General features: G+C 50.8%; 1 long non-coding RNA gene across 1 annotated transcript; it reads left to right on the top strand.

The window, feature by feature from the left end:
• Positions 1-12,448: 12,448 nt before the first annotated feature.
• On the top strand, positions 12,449-13,269 carry LOC129145613 (uncharacterized). Its single transcript, XR_008551402.1, has 3 exons — positions 12,449-12,487; positions 12,663-12,730; positions 13,211-13,269. It is a non-coding gene; the product is annotated as an uncharacterized LOC129145613 (long non-coding RNA).
• The last annotated feature ends 1,119 nt before the right edge of the window (positions 13,270-14,388 follow it).

Here is a 14,388-nt window from a genome sequence, read left to right as displayed (position 1 = left end):
GCATCTTCCTCCAGGAGAAGTTCCTGTTCCTGCTCAAAGGATAAAGGGAAACCACACTTGACTCTGCCAGAGGTGGAAGGATGGAAGCTTCCTTGGTTAGTAGGAATTTATGACTGAATCCTGGAATGGATGGAATATTAATTTCTATGATGCCTGTTTTGATGCCAATGTGACTGCACTCCCTCGATGTGGTGTTTTCAAAAGTAGTTATATGAATTATCTTTGAAGAACTACGTTTCTACTTAAAAGTTTATAATTTGTAACTTGTCATTGTGTTGATTTTTAAGTTCCCTTACTTTTCCAGATTGTATCTTGATCCTCTACCAGGTCTTCTCCTCCTTGTAGATTACACTTAAGTTCACTTTTCTTCCACTTGGGAACTGTGTTATTATTTTGTTATGCAAACTAAAGCATGGCATATTTGCAATTTTTAATATAATTCTACACATCTGCACTGCACTTCGGAAGATATCACTCTTGTTTTCCTAACACTGAGAACGTGAGCTGGGGGTGACATTCCTCCCCTCCGGGAGCAGGTCACTGTGTCTCCAAACTCTCCTGACCATACTCTCCAAACTCTCCTGTGTCTCCACATTTTGTCCATGAAAACATTTATGATAATAAAATGTAGTTAATCACATGACTCGTCCATTCAAATTTCAGAATGAAACCTGCGCTATAAAATCACTCAAAGCAATACTCATTTCAGTGATAGTATGAGGTCACAGTCCCCATGCCCTCGGGATATGACATCATTCCCTGGTCAGAGTCCTGTGGATGTATTTTCTACTTTTCCTTTAATAAATCCAGTGAGTGTCTGTTGAGAAGGGATTTTACCATGAGTGTTTCATCCCAACATCACATTAATTTGTTATTTGTTCTTGTCAAGTACGACACTCATTTAGACTTTTTACTGTTTTCACCGTGGGTCACTCTTCACTCCCCCACATGCACCAGTGTCCATTCAGAATCTACTAAATGCCGTGCAGTGCCCGGCCCCCTCCTTCCGCACTCCTATTCTCCTCCACTGTTTTGTCTGGTAAAGAGCAAATTTTTGCACTCAGTCCAACATTTCCTTTTACTGTTTGCCATTATAATTTTTTAATTATTGACTTTTTATATTATAATCCACAGATAGGTGAGACCAGCCAATATCTTTCACTTTTTGACTTATTTTGCTAGCATACACAACTCAAGGTGCACTTTTGGTCACTAAGGACACTAGTTCACCTTTTTAATAGCTGTATAGTATTTCATGGAGTATGGATCCACATTCTTTATTCACTCTTCTGTCCACGGCACTTGGGTTGGGGCCACGGCCGGCAACGGTGGACGGTGCTGCTGTGAACACAGGTGTGCGTGGTCTGCACTGTAGAGTCTGCACATCTGGGACAAATACCCGGATGAGGTTGCTCCATCCTGTGATTGTCCTGTTAGTGTCTGAAGACATCTCCACGCCAATTCCCAGCAGAGGTCAGAGGCCTTTTCTCTCCCTCCCTCACCTTTTTGCTCTGTCCAGTCTCTGGATTGGTCCCTTCTCACAAGTGACAACAGTTTAGATTTCTATTTTCCTTATTATTAGAACAATTTGGAATGGGTTAAAAATTTGCATTAGACAAACACTTAAAATACCAGAAGGAACACATAGGGACTGCCCACTGCACACTCACCCCACAGATGAACTTGGGGACACAACGCCAAGGACCAGGGCAGAAGAGCACGTAGGAACAAGTGGCCCTCCACACTTGAGAGCTTCTGTGCCTCAGAAGACATCATCCCCAAAATGGGCCACTGGGAGAAAATTGTGCACGTCACACACCTGACAAGGGCGAGTGTCCAAAGCCTACAAATCCAGCAACAGAAAGAGACACCCCAATCCAAGACGCTTCAGACCTCCAGAGACATTTCCCTCGGGGAGGTGAGGAGGCTGCAGCCTCTCACACTTTTTATTCAGGTTGAAACCGTCCGCGCTACTGAGCCCGTCCACCTGCCTCACACCTGCAGCCACTTGAACATCCCTGACAGAGTCATAGATACCGGCTTGTGCTACATAAGATCTCCTGGATTCCTGATGCGTCTTTTTGATTTTATTATTAATATAATCTAAGTATCCTAAATTAATATTGTCAGGTGATTTCCTGCGGCATCTGACTATTTCAAATTGATCCTTTTCATCCATCCCACTCACTGTCCCGCTGTCTCCCCCCAGAGGCATCCCAGGAGACAGAGCACCTGAGTCTGCTTTCTGAGACTCAAACGTGGGCGCCCAGGGCTGGGCGCTGCTCAGCCGGGACAGCAAGACAGACATTCTCTCGTTGGCTGAGACATGACAACAGTCTTGGTGACCATGCAGGTTCCTCCGAGACCACTGCGGCAGCACCTCAGGCCCCTGCCCCCTTCTCCCTGAGCCTCTTAAACACACCCCGCTTGGATGCTGCCCCCCGCCTACCCCTGTAGCCCTGGCCTCCTGCTGAGCAGGAGGTAAGGGGGTGTCCTCTCCTGGGGGGCTCGGCAACGTGAGGAGTCTGGGGCCACCGTCAGTCAGTGTGGACGGTAACTGGTCAAAGGTGACTTGAGAAACCGCTGACCGCGTGGTGTTCAGAATCACGATGCCCTGGGGAGACACAGGACAGCCTTGGGGGCTGCAGGCTGCCCACCCCTGCTCTAAGCTCGGAGGCGACGCCCCTGCTGGCCTCTGGGCACCAGCCCCGGTAGGTCTGCCATGCTCTCCAGTGCGCCCCACTGCCCCCGACACATGACCCCGGGACCCCACCCCACACCAAGCTCTGTGGCACCCACAGCATGTCAGGGAAGTGAGGGTCTCCACCCGCAGCCCCGCAGCGCAGCCTGCAGAGACCTGGGTGGGCCTCGTCCCTGCCCCTGTCTCCTCAGAGCAGCCGGTAGATTGTTCCTCTGTCAAACAAACAACAAATGAGACAAAATGGAAGAAGTTTTGCTTAATTGTGGATGAAAAGAGACCATGGGGTGTATTTAAAAGCACAAAGGAGATGACTTCAAAGGCAGAACATGTGGAACCCTAAACTGCATCTCCCCACATACTCCTGTTCATCAAGGAGAAACTTGCTCACACTCAGACAATGTTGATATTTTCTTCCTCCCGAGCACGCTGTGCCCAGCCGCTCTCCCTGGATGGCTGCTGGCTCGGGGCTGGCCCCGGGGTCCTGAGACGGTGGCTTGGCAGAGACCAGGGTGAGGTCTCTGGTGCCTGGAGCCCGAGGCGCGCTCGGCCAGGGCGGAGGGACTTGTTCCAGCACCGCGTCAGGAGTCAATGTGTTTGTTCCCGGTGGTACCAGCTGATGTCCATGACTCAGAGTGCGTGCGGCGCATGGGAAAAGCAAAGACAGACGCACCAGGGCTGGGACAAGTGTCTGACAGGAGGGTGATGCCACAGTGACCATCCTCAGACCACACCTCTTCTGGGATTGGAGAGTGAGCCGCAGAGGTCGCCGTCCCCCGATGGCCAGTGCGGTCCCTATGGCGCCTACTCACAGTGCTGGTCGCCCGGTCAAGGACACAACAGAGGGGGTGGCGGGCGGTGTCCTCAGGAAACGAACTCAAAACAAGCAGCCATTGCGGGAGGAGACAGGGAGAATGATGAGCCCGTGCCCACCGGGAGTGCCCAGTGAGGGCGATACTGCCCATTCCACACTGAGGGGTGGAAGAAGAGACAGTGACGACGCCTTGGCTGGGGGCAGGTGGACTCCCGGACACGTGCAGAAGGACAGTGACCTGCACCTCAGGGACAGTACTGTGGGCAGAAGCAGGAGGAAGCAAATTTGGCAGAAGAGGAAGGGCAAAGCTCTGTGTCTCCTGCTGCTGGAAGGGGTCCCCCGAGGTCACACCACCAACTGACCTCAGAGCTGGCCTTGAGTAACTAGAGTCTCCTTAGCCTCTGTGAGTCCTCAGTGTCCCTCTGCCCAGTCTCAGTGTTTCAGGGGGCCCTACCCACAGGTGGAGCCCGGGGCACGGCGGCTTGGCTGGGGCACTAGCCCTGGGGCTGACGTGCAGCTGTACCCAGCCTGGCATGAGCCACAGGAGAGCAGGTCAAGGGCACTCCCTGTCATCATGGTGGCTCCGAGTGCAGATGCAGCTGCTGGACCTAAGTCTCAGCTCGGGAGTGAGGCGGCTGCATCCTGGCCCAGATATGCTGAAGTGCTCAGGGCAGGCAGCATCAGGCCCACCGGAGCTGTCTCTGGCTGCGCCTCCCCTGAGCAAATGGCCCAAGAGCCTGCCCTGAGCTCAGGGCAGTTTGGGTCTGGGCAGGGGCCAGGGTTTCACTTGGGAATAAGGCGCCAGGATAGTAAATGAACCCCATGGGCAGTGTTCTCCCGAACTGACAGGGCTGAGTTCTCTACAGCTGCACGCAGGGCTAGAACCCCTGAGCACTGAATATGGAGGGATCTGACGGGTGATTTGCATACAACAAACAGCGAGCACTGGAAACGATCCATCAGGCTTGAAAGCAGGACCCATGAAGGATATAAACCATGCAGGCACCAGCTCGGACGGATAAATTAGCTTCAGAAGAGGACACATGTGGCGGCTTCAGAAGAGAAGCATGAGCTGATGGCTGCACACACTCCCCAGACAGAGTTGTCATGGCTTCAGCACCTCCATAGACTTGAAGACCCCCGGAAACCTCTGCAGAGACCCCGGTTCTGCACCTGCCTCAGGCCCTGCCTCTAGCATCTCCTGCAAAGAGCGCCTGGGCCTCAACCTGTTCTCTGCCGGCTGTTTGCAGTTGGTGGGCGTGAACACCCCAAGAGCTGGAACAATGGTGTCTCTGGCACCGCCTGTGGGGCCAGGTGCTCACCTGCCTGCTCCCTGGTGGCTGGCGCCTGTGTCTGGCCTCCTTGAGAACTCTCGATGGTCTAGCCATGTCTGGCCCGGCATCTGGTGCTGTCTAGCCTGGTCTGCGGACTATTGCTGTGAGCTCTGCCCGCGTGGGCTACCTCCCCAGGACATGGGGATTTGATCTTGATTCCTGGGTTCCCCCGTGCTGACCCCTCCCTGTCCTCTACCCATGCACTTGGACCCCTGGGTGTTACCAGCCACTGCCCATGGGCCCACAGGACGGGGCGTCACCTGTGTCCCTGAGGTGCAGGACGGGACCGGGGCCAGTGGACATGCATCCCTGTCGGGGCCGTGTGCCGACCAGAATAGAGGGGTGGGGACATCTGCTTCCATTGACCGGGCCCGTAGGGGCGAGGCCCTCCCCTCATGTCTGCAAGAAACTCCAGAATCACCGTCAGTTTCTTGGGGCTGCAGGTTCTGGGACTGCTCGTCAGGGCAGGTCCCTCATGCTCACTCCGGCCTCTGCCTTCCCTCCTGCGCGTACATGGACAGGTCCCCAGTGTGTCCGTCCATGAACTCATTTGTTGTCTGTGACCCTGACCTGGGGGGCCTGTGAGGACTCAGGGAGACCCACACCCAGGAAACGGCCCCCCATTCTGCTGTGTCAGAGCCCGAGACACACCCACCCCAGGACACGCCGGACAGCGCCACCGCGGGCCTGACCCCCATTGTAAGGTCAACACCAGCCTCCGTCAGACACGACAACTCAAATGTTGTTACATTTCCAGGCGCTGAGATAAACGGCCTTTTTGAATAAAATAATTCCCGTGTCAGAAGACCCAGGTGCTCTCCCGTCTCGCTCCTGGGGATTTCTTGGTTGCCCTCCTTCCCCCCTCCTCCACACCCGACCCCTGCCAGGCCCAGGGGGTGACCGGCATGGCGGCGACTTTCCCGCTCCCTGTGGATGGGGCTCGTCCTGGCTCTGACGCCGGGGCCAACCCGTCCCCGCGGGGTCAGGGGGGTGATAGGGCTGAGAGGGGATCAGGTCCTGCCCGCGGAGCCTCCCGGGGCCCTGACGCGCCTGACCCGGGGAGCTCATTACCGGGGCTGCCGAGAAGCCCATGGGGACAGGACAGCGGCCCGGGGAGGCCCCTGAGCAGCCGGTGAGGACGCGTCAGGCGAGGGCACGGGAGGGGGAAGTCGCAGACCCCGCGGTGGGTCTGTCTGTTGGGGTGTCGGCGGGGACCTGGCGAGATCCTGGCTTTGGGAGCCCAGAGCGTGTGGCTGTCGCCATAGGGTGGACCGTCTCTCCCGCCCTGACCGTGACCTCACCTGAGCCCTGAGGGAAGTAGCTGCATGAGAAACCACCTCAGCTCCTCGGGTGAGGGGAGGGCCAGGACAATGACCGGGAGGGCAGCAGTGGGAGGTCACCCTCTCATGCATATGAGCAGGGGTGAGGGCCAGACTGTCATCAGGCGGCGACACAGGGCAGGCACACCCCACCCACTGCCCTGATGAGTGAGGTGGGCACCTACCAGGAACAGACTCGGGGCCATCAGTGTCCACTTGGTCCAAAATGTGTGCCTGGAGCTGCGACTGGCCAGTGTTTTGCAGGGACTGGGGGCTGAGACCCCACAGGCTGTATTTGGGGCATCCTTGACAGTTAGCGTTCCTGAGGGTTCTTGGGGGGTCCCGCACTTGAATGGGGCCTTTAGATGGCAGAGGAGGGGCCGGGCTCAGGGTTTCAGGGGTGCCCTTGCACGGGACATGGTGAGAAGTGAGGAGACTGCTCAGGGAGCTGTGGTCAGTTGAACTCTCTGCCCTTTGGCATCTCCCACAGGCGGCATGGACAGTGGCGGCACCTGCGGGTCACAAGCTGGAGAGGCCGAGCAGAGCAGGAGCTGAGATCCCTGCGGGGGGACACAGGACAGAGCACGGAGAGAGGTCAGTGGGGAAGGAGAGCACTGGTCATCTGCAGAGAGACACCGTGGTTCAGGCACTGGCGGATGGTCCTGGCGTTTTACTCCTCTAGACTTTCATGCAGTGATGGCTCCAGGGGGGATGAATCTCACCATAGTGACAGAATTCGTCCTCCTGGGGCTCCCCACCCAGGGTACCATGGGCTTCTTGCAACCGCTGCTCTTCTCCCTGGTCTACCTGTGCGCCCTGCAGGGGAACAGGCTCATCGTCCTCATCGCCACCCTGGACCGGCACCTCCACATCCCCATGTACTTCTTCCTGAGGAGTCTGTCCTTCTCGGACCTGTGCCTCATCTCAGTCACAGTCCCCAAGTCCATCGCCAGCTTTCTGAGGCACAGCAGCTCCATCTTGTTCCCGGGCTGTGTCCTCCAGATCTTCATGGTTATGTCAGCAGGTGCAGAGCTGACCCTGCTCACGGTCATGAGCCTTGACTGCTATGCTGCCATCTGCTACCCCCTGCACTATGACGTCATCATGAGCAGGGACAGGTGTGTGCAGCTGACAGCTGTGTCCTGGCTGGGTGGGGGGTCTCCATGCTGTTATCCTCACAGCTGGAACCTTCTCTTTGTCCTACTGTGGTTCCAATGTGGTCCACCAGTTCTTCTGTGACACCCCCCAGTTATTGGCTATTTCCTGCTCCAGAAATTTATTCAACGAATTTGCCCCCATTCTCATTAATGCAGTGATGGATTCCTGCTGTTTTACTTTCATCGTCATTTCCTAGGTCCACATCTTCTCTGCTGTCAAGAAGATCCCATCCACAGAAGGTAAGGCCAAGGCCTACTCCACCTGCCTTCCCCACCTGCTGGTTGTGGTGCTGTTCTCTCCACTGGATGCTTTGCTTATCTGTAGCCAACCTCAGGGACTCCTTCCATGTCTGACCTGGTCATTTCTATGTTCTACACGGTGGTGCCCCCCACCTTTAATCCCATCATATACAGTCTGAGGAACCAAGCCATGAAGTCGACTGTGGGGAGACTGATGAAGGGGAGACTCACCTAAACATAATAGAGAAGATGACTTCATGACTCCATTACGAGACACATATTTTTGATAATTGAATCATACTCCTCCTCATATTTTAATTATTACATATAATTCCATTGCACAATTTAAAAATATATGCTCATTTTTAAATTATATATATGATGACTTCATATAGTCTGCAGCTTGTAGACTCTATTGGTATTGATTGTTCCTCTGATACACTTAGGTGCTTTTTTATATTCTCTGTACAATGGAGGTCACTGAACTTCCAGACACTCTTTGCTGGTCTCCATTTCTTTGCTCCCGGCCAAGAGAGGCAATGGTTGGGTTTCATCACAGTCGTGAGCAAAACGGGGGCAGCATCTCCAGTCTCTAAGGCAGCTTCCCCTTTAATGTTTTCTTGATCACGGGTGGAATCAGGGTATATGGGCAGGACAGAGGCCCCTTTACTTAGTAGGTGGGGCCTTCACAGCATAAATAAGGCCTGAGGATCTGAAGTGAGAATTGACCAAGGTCAATAAGGACACACACGTGACGTGGTGGAGACAACCTGGAAGCTCTGTTGTGGGAGCCACCCGCATTTGCCAAAATCACACTCACCCACGGTGGACACCAGAAATAAGAAAGTTAGGATCATGTACAGTACATTTACAAAAAAAATTCCAAAATGCACTGGATAGGAATTTTTGAGATACAATAAGAGAACTTAACAAGTTATGATGATCAAAACAAAATGATAGCTAATTGCCTGCCTCGTATCTAGTATTTTCAGAAATGTGTTAGGGATGCCATCCATGACCTCACACCACACTTTAGAGGAGTGTTGTCCCATTTATTTCATCCCCTAGAGTGGGAGGGATGGCAGGACAATGCCCTACCCAGGCAGGTCATCAAGAGGAATCGTACCTAGAATGTCTGCATTTTTCACAAGCACGTTGAAATGAAAAACCTCATCAGATTTACGTGCAATGAAATGATACTATCATTTAGTATACTTGTAAAGACATGCAAGGAATTGAAGGAGATTTCAATTTGGGAAGTGTAATGCCCCCATGATTGTCACTTGCTGTCTGGCCTCAGCTCCTCTCTGCTGACTGCATCCCATTTGCTTTCCCGTCTGTGACGGCCAATATTGGAAAATTTCACACCAAAATATTTCATGATAAAAATGTAGTTCCAACTGGATATCAGTCATTTAAGTCGTTATCAAATAGTTCGCCTTGCGAGGAGGCTCTTCAGGCTGAAATCTGGGATGACAACTTGATACTGTTCTTTTAAGTTCTTTTAAGTAATTGGTATTTTTAACTTTTCTCTGATAAATTTATTTCTTAATATCAATTCTTGATACTGTTATAGTTCACTGGTGGGATATAATGAGAATTTAATATGTGTTTAAGAACCTGAATCAGAGAATTATACACATTCATGAGACTATTGTTTGCCAACTTTGAATAATATTATTAAAATATTTAAGTAATAAACATTAAATGTCTCAATGTTCTATGAATTTAAAAATGTAAGCACAATGAAAATTGTTGTGAGGCCTCCCCGGTGGCTCAGTGGTTGAGCACTGGGTTGCGAAGCTGCCCGCAGCCTCTGCAGCACCGGTTCAATCCCCGGCAGCTGGGCGAGGGTCCCACATGGCATGCAGACCTCTCCTGCGGCCCACTGCTCCCCTCAGCAGTGTACTTTGTCGCTCTGCCTGTTCTACTCTCTGCTCTGGTGAATTCTCTCACCCTCCCGTGCTTCTGACTGTACCCAGTGCTTGTATAAATAAATTAATCTTTAAAAAAAAAGAAAATTGTTGTGGACAACAAGGTAATAAACATTGAGAACTCTAAAGATTCCACTGAAAAAACAAATTAAATAAGCCACTTCAGTATACTTCAAAAGTACAAAATCAACACATAAATATCAATTGCCTTCTTATGTGCAAAAAAATGAATCAGAAGAGAAGAATTTGAGAAGGCAATCTTACATATAATCACAAAATTACCTGGGAGTAACCCTAAAAGAGAAAGTGAAGATACCCAGAAAATTGTAAGACATTCTTAAAATAAATAGGAAACACACACAAAAAAATGGAAAGATATGCCCTCCTCATGGACAGGAAGAATCAGGATTACAAAATATCCATCGGACTCAAAGGAATTTACAGATTCATGCAATCCAAATGAAAATTTTAATGGCATTCTCAGATATATGAAACAAACATTACAGAAAAGCATATGGAACTACGAAAGACCACAAATAGCCAAAAAAGTCTTGATGAAAATGAATAAGAAAGGAGGAAGCACACTTTCAGACTTAAGACTGTATAATAAAGCTCTAATAGTTAAAACAGCATGGTTCTGGGACAAAAACAGATAGGCCAGCCATTGGAATATAATGAGGGCCCAGGAACCCTCCCTCGTCAGGATGGGCAGTGACTCTACGACAGAGGAGCCAGAGCATTCACTGGAGCAGGGAAAGTGGGGAAATGGTGCTGGGAAAAGCAGACAGACACATGCAGCAGAGTGAAGCAGGTCACTGCCCCATACCCTACAGAAGAGTAAACTCAAACAGATAAACACCTGTTTCCATGTGTGACGTCACCATCGTCATGCAGCAAACCTAAGTATATGACACCATGAGCAGAAACCTACCATTTCCTACAAGATTAGAAGCAAATTATCCAAACAAAAGGACAATTCTAATGTAAGTGCAGTGACAGGTGCTGGGGTGGAAAAGAACTGCAGGATACACAATTTCAGAGACGAGTGAAGTTTCTCTTCCCGAAGGGCTGGTGACCCCCGTGGTCACTCACTTCTGCTGGACATCCATTGTCTTTCCTCCCCACTCCCCCTCCCTTGGCTCCCTCCTGCCTCTCTCCATTTCGGTTCCCTCCCATCTCAGGCCTTTCCACATCCCCCCTCACATCCATCTCCAGGGCCTCTCTGTGAAGGGCACACGGTGGGTGACAGGGGACTCTCCAGCTGTCTAGATAGGGACTCAGGGCACTGTTATGACTGATGGTGCTGACCCCAGTGGACACGACAGTTGGGGAATGGAACCTGGAAATGCAGATTTGTCTATTCACTTCCATAGAGTCGTGAGCCAGACACAAAATCACATCTACACACCGAGTGTGATAATTACTCCCTGAGAAGCACTGCAGGATGCTCCAATTATCACAGCCAAGTAAACACACACTTTCCCTCTGGAGGAAGGTCCCTGAGGGCTGGAATCTGGACAGTGCCCAACACATGGACACCAGCTCCAGAGCTCAAATAGCCCAGCCCTGAGGCCCTGCTCTGTCCATGAGGTGGCAGCTAGACAGGGTGCAACATCCTGTGCGTGCTCAGAGGCATCCCCACGAGCCCCAACCATGGTGTAAGAGGCCTGGACACCCTCTGTCCATGCCATGGGGACAACCTCAGTATAGAGACTCAACACGGCAGCAAGAACTTCCCCGCCCCAGATTGCAGGTATTCTGTTCTTAAACAGTTTTCGGAATGGAAATCATTCAGACTTGACTGTTTTTAGATTACAAGCTTCATTTTAGATCTGAGAAGGCAGTGTAAATAAAATATTTGTTTTATAAATCATGAAAACTATTAAATTCTGAAAGTGCACAAGTTTCTCAGTGCCCCACTGCCGTATCATGCTGGATGAGTCTCAACAAGAGGAAATATACTCTCCTTTAATTTAAAGAGTTCAAAGGATTGAACAGAACATTGTAATGCATCAGATATGTGATGATTAATGCTTCATAACTGGCATTTGAGCATTCAGCACACTGAGTCGTTTTGGGCACTATATAAAAGCACAACAATTAATGGAATTACAATGTGATGAAAAAATTCCAGGGGAAAGTTAATATAATATTTATTTTAAAAATCAGAATGTTATACCTTTTGCCTACACATTATGACAGACCTAAGTGTCAAATATAAATTATATCATGTCTACGCAACATTGTTCACCGTTTCAGGCTCTGGCACTAGAGAGAAGATAGGTGTGGACTCCTATCTCTTCACTGACATGGACTCTGGGTTTTTTCCAACTCCACCACTCTGGGGTCATGGCCTTCTTGCACCCACTGCTCTTCTCTTTGATTTACATGTACGCCCTTCTGGGGAACGGGCTCATCATCCTCATCACGACCCTGGACCAGCACCTCCACACCCCCATGTACTTCTTCCTGAGGAATCTGTCCTTCTTGGACCTCTGCTTCATCTCAGCCACAGTCCCCAAGTCCCCAAGGCCACAGTTGCCAACTCTCTGAGGCACAGCAGCTCCATCTCCTTCCCGGGCTGTGTCGTCCAGGTCTTTTTGATAGTATTTTCAGTAGGAGCAGAGCTGACCCTGCTCACGGTGATGAGCCTTGACCGCTATGCTGCCATCTGCCAACTCCTGCACTATGAGGTCATCATGAGCAGGGTCAGGTGTGTGCAGCTGACAGCTGTGTCCTGGCTGGGTGGGGGTCTCATCAGTTTGATGAACACAGCTGGAACTTTCTCCTTGTCCTTCTGTGGGTCCAACATGGTCCACCAGTTCTTCTGTGATGTCCCCCAACTACTGGCTATTTCTTGCTCAGGAAATTTAATGAGTGAACTTGTCCCCATTCTCATTAGTGTAGTGTTGAGTATCTGCTATTTCATTTTCATCGTCATTTCCTATGCCCACATCTTCTCTGCTGTCAGGAAGATCCCATCCACAGAAGGTAAGGCGAAAGTCTACTCCACGTGCCTGCCCCACCTGCTGGTTGTGATGTTATTTCTCTGTACTGGATTCTTTGCTTATCTGAAGCCGATTTCAGACACTCCATCCATGTCTGACCTGGTCATTTCTATGTTTTACACGATGTTGCCCCCCACCTTTAATCCCATCATATACAGTCTGAGGAATAAAGCCTTGAAGACGGCTGTGGGAAGAGTGATAAAAGGCCAATTCTCCAACAAATAAGGTATCATCAATTATTCACCCACATTTATTCAGTTTCCCACTAACTCTACGTTCATCATTCACAAAGTAAAGATGCTTCCCATTAGTATTTTTCTTTTGTCGCAAATTCATATTCTCATATTGTCAATGTGCTCCTGTTTCCTAAATAATGCAATCCTTTGCCAAACCTCTCCCTGTGTGATGTTCATAAACTGAATCCAGCTCACAGTTAAAAACATGTATTTGGTGTAGAAAGAATGTTCTAGAACTCACACATCACCAACATTTATGAAACCAAGCCATGGTAAAGGGGTTCTGTCCTCGGGAGCACATGGTCATGGGACCCCAGTTCAGGCAATCAGTTCCCACAGCCTGTGTGTGTCTCCCCTGAGGGCCCCGTCCCTGTGGAGGGGAGGGGAGACAGCTGAGCGGGGTCCTCCACTCCTCACCATTCTTACAGGAGCGTCTTCCTTTAAGACACATTCATGTTTCTGTTCAAAAGGACAAGGAATCTCCTCCTGAATCTGCCAGAGATGGGCGGATGGAGGATATTTAAGGAATTTGAATTGACACTTGAAGCCTGTGGCTGACGGGAGTGTTCATTTCCATCACGTCCTGTTTGGATTCAGAGTCTCTCCACTGCCTGGCTGGAGTATTTGAAAATAAAATAGCTCTTAGGAAAACGCATGGCTGTGAAGAGCCACGTTTCTGGTTTTCACATTTATGACTTTGGAGCCGTGGGCTGCTCTCAGGGTCCTTGTCAGCTCCCCTCAGTTTCCAGGTCACCCCTCAATGTGCGGCGGCAGGTCTGCTTCCCCACTTTCTGCAGAAAACTCTCGCAGTCACTGTCCGTCTGCGCTGGGAACTGTGTCATTCCTTGTTTCAACATCCACGGCATTTGCGCTGCATGGCCGAGGTTCTCGTAGCCTTTCCAACCCTGAGAACTGAGCTGGGTGATGTTCTGCCCCTCATGCCCTTTCTCCGGGGGGCAGGTCACTGTGTCCCACACTCTCCCAGTGGCTCTACCGTCATCAGTCCAGGAAAGCAGCGTCGAAATGAAAAGGCACGTTGGCCACGAGCTCGAGTCCACTCCAGGTTCCCGATCACATGGCTCGGGAGTCGCTCACTCAAGATCCATCCCAGTGTGGCCTGAGCAGCTGCTCAGTGCTCACCAGGATCACCACCCGCAAGCAGGGACGGGGCCACGGTCTCCACTGCCTGGACGTCACGCCCTTCCCCAGTCGGATCCTACCCGTATGTTTTCTATTTGCCCTTTGAACCAATGCACCGAGTGTGTTGGGAAGGGGACTTTTCCCACAGGCTTCATTGTGCCGTCACCTTCATGCAGTGTTTGTTCTCCAGCAAAGAAATCAGCTCCTTTGCGCTTTTCACTATTTTTACGTGGGGTCCCATTCAACTCCTGGGCCTGTGCGCGTGTCCACTCAGCATCCGCTGACCACCTGCCCCTGCAGTGCCTGACCCCTCCTTCCAAGTCCCTCCCTACTCTCCTCCTCCTTTTGCACATGGTCCACGTTTCTTTTTGCTGTGTTTGTAATGCAGGTTTTCTGTATTTTCTATTCCCAGATGAGGGAGACTCTCCACGCTCCTTCTCTCACTATCTGCTCATCTCCTTTAACAAAGTCACCTCAAGGTCCATCCATGTGGTCCCAAAATACATGA

The sequence above is a fragment of the Talpa occidentalis genome, unplaced genomic scaffold (genome assembly GCF_014898055.3).
Source record: "Talpa occidentalis isolate TD23 unplaced genomic scaffold, MPIMG_talOcc4v2.1 talOcc4.13, whole genome shotgun sequence".
NCBI lineage: Eukaryota > Metazoa > Chordata > Mammalia > Eulipotyphla > Talpidae > Talpa > Talpa occidentalis.
Note: the sequence above shows the minus strand (reverse complement) of the source record. Positions and strands in the feature narration are given on the sequence as shown.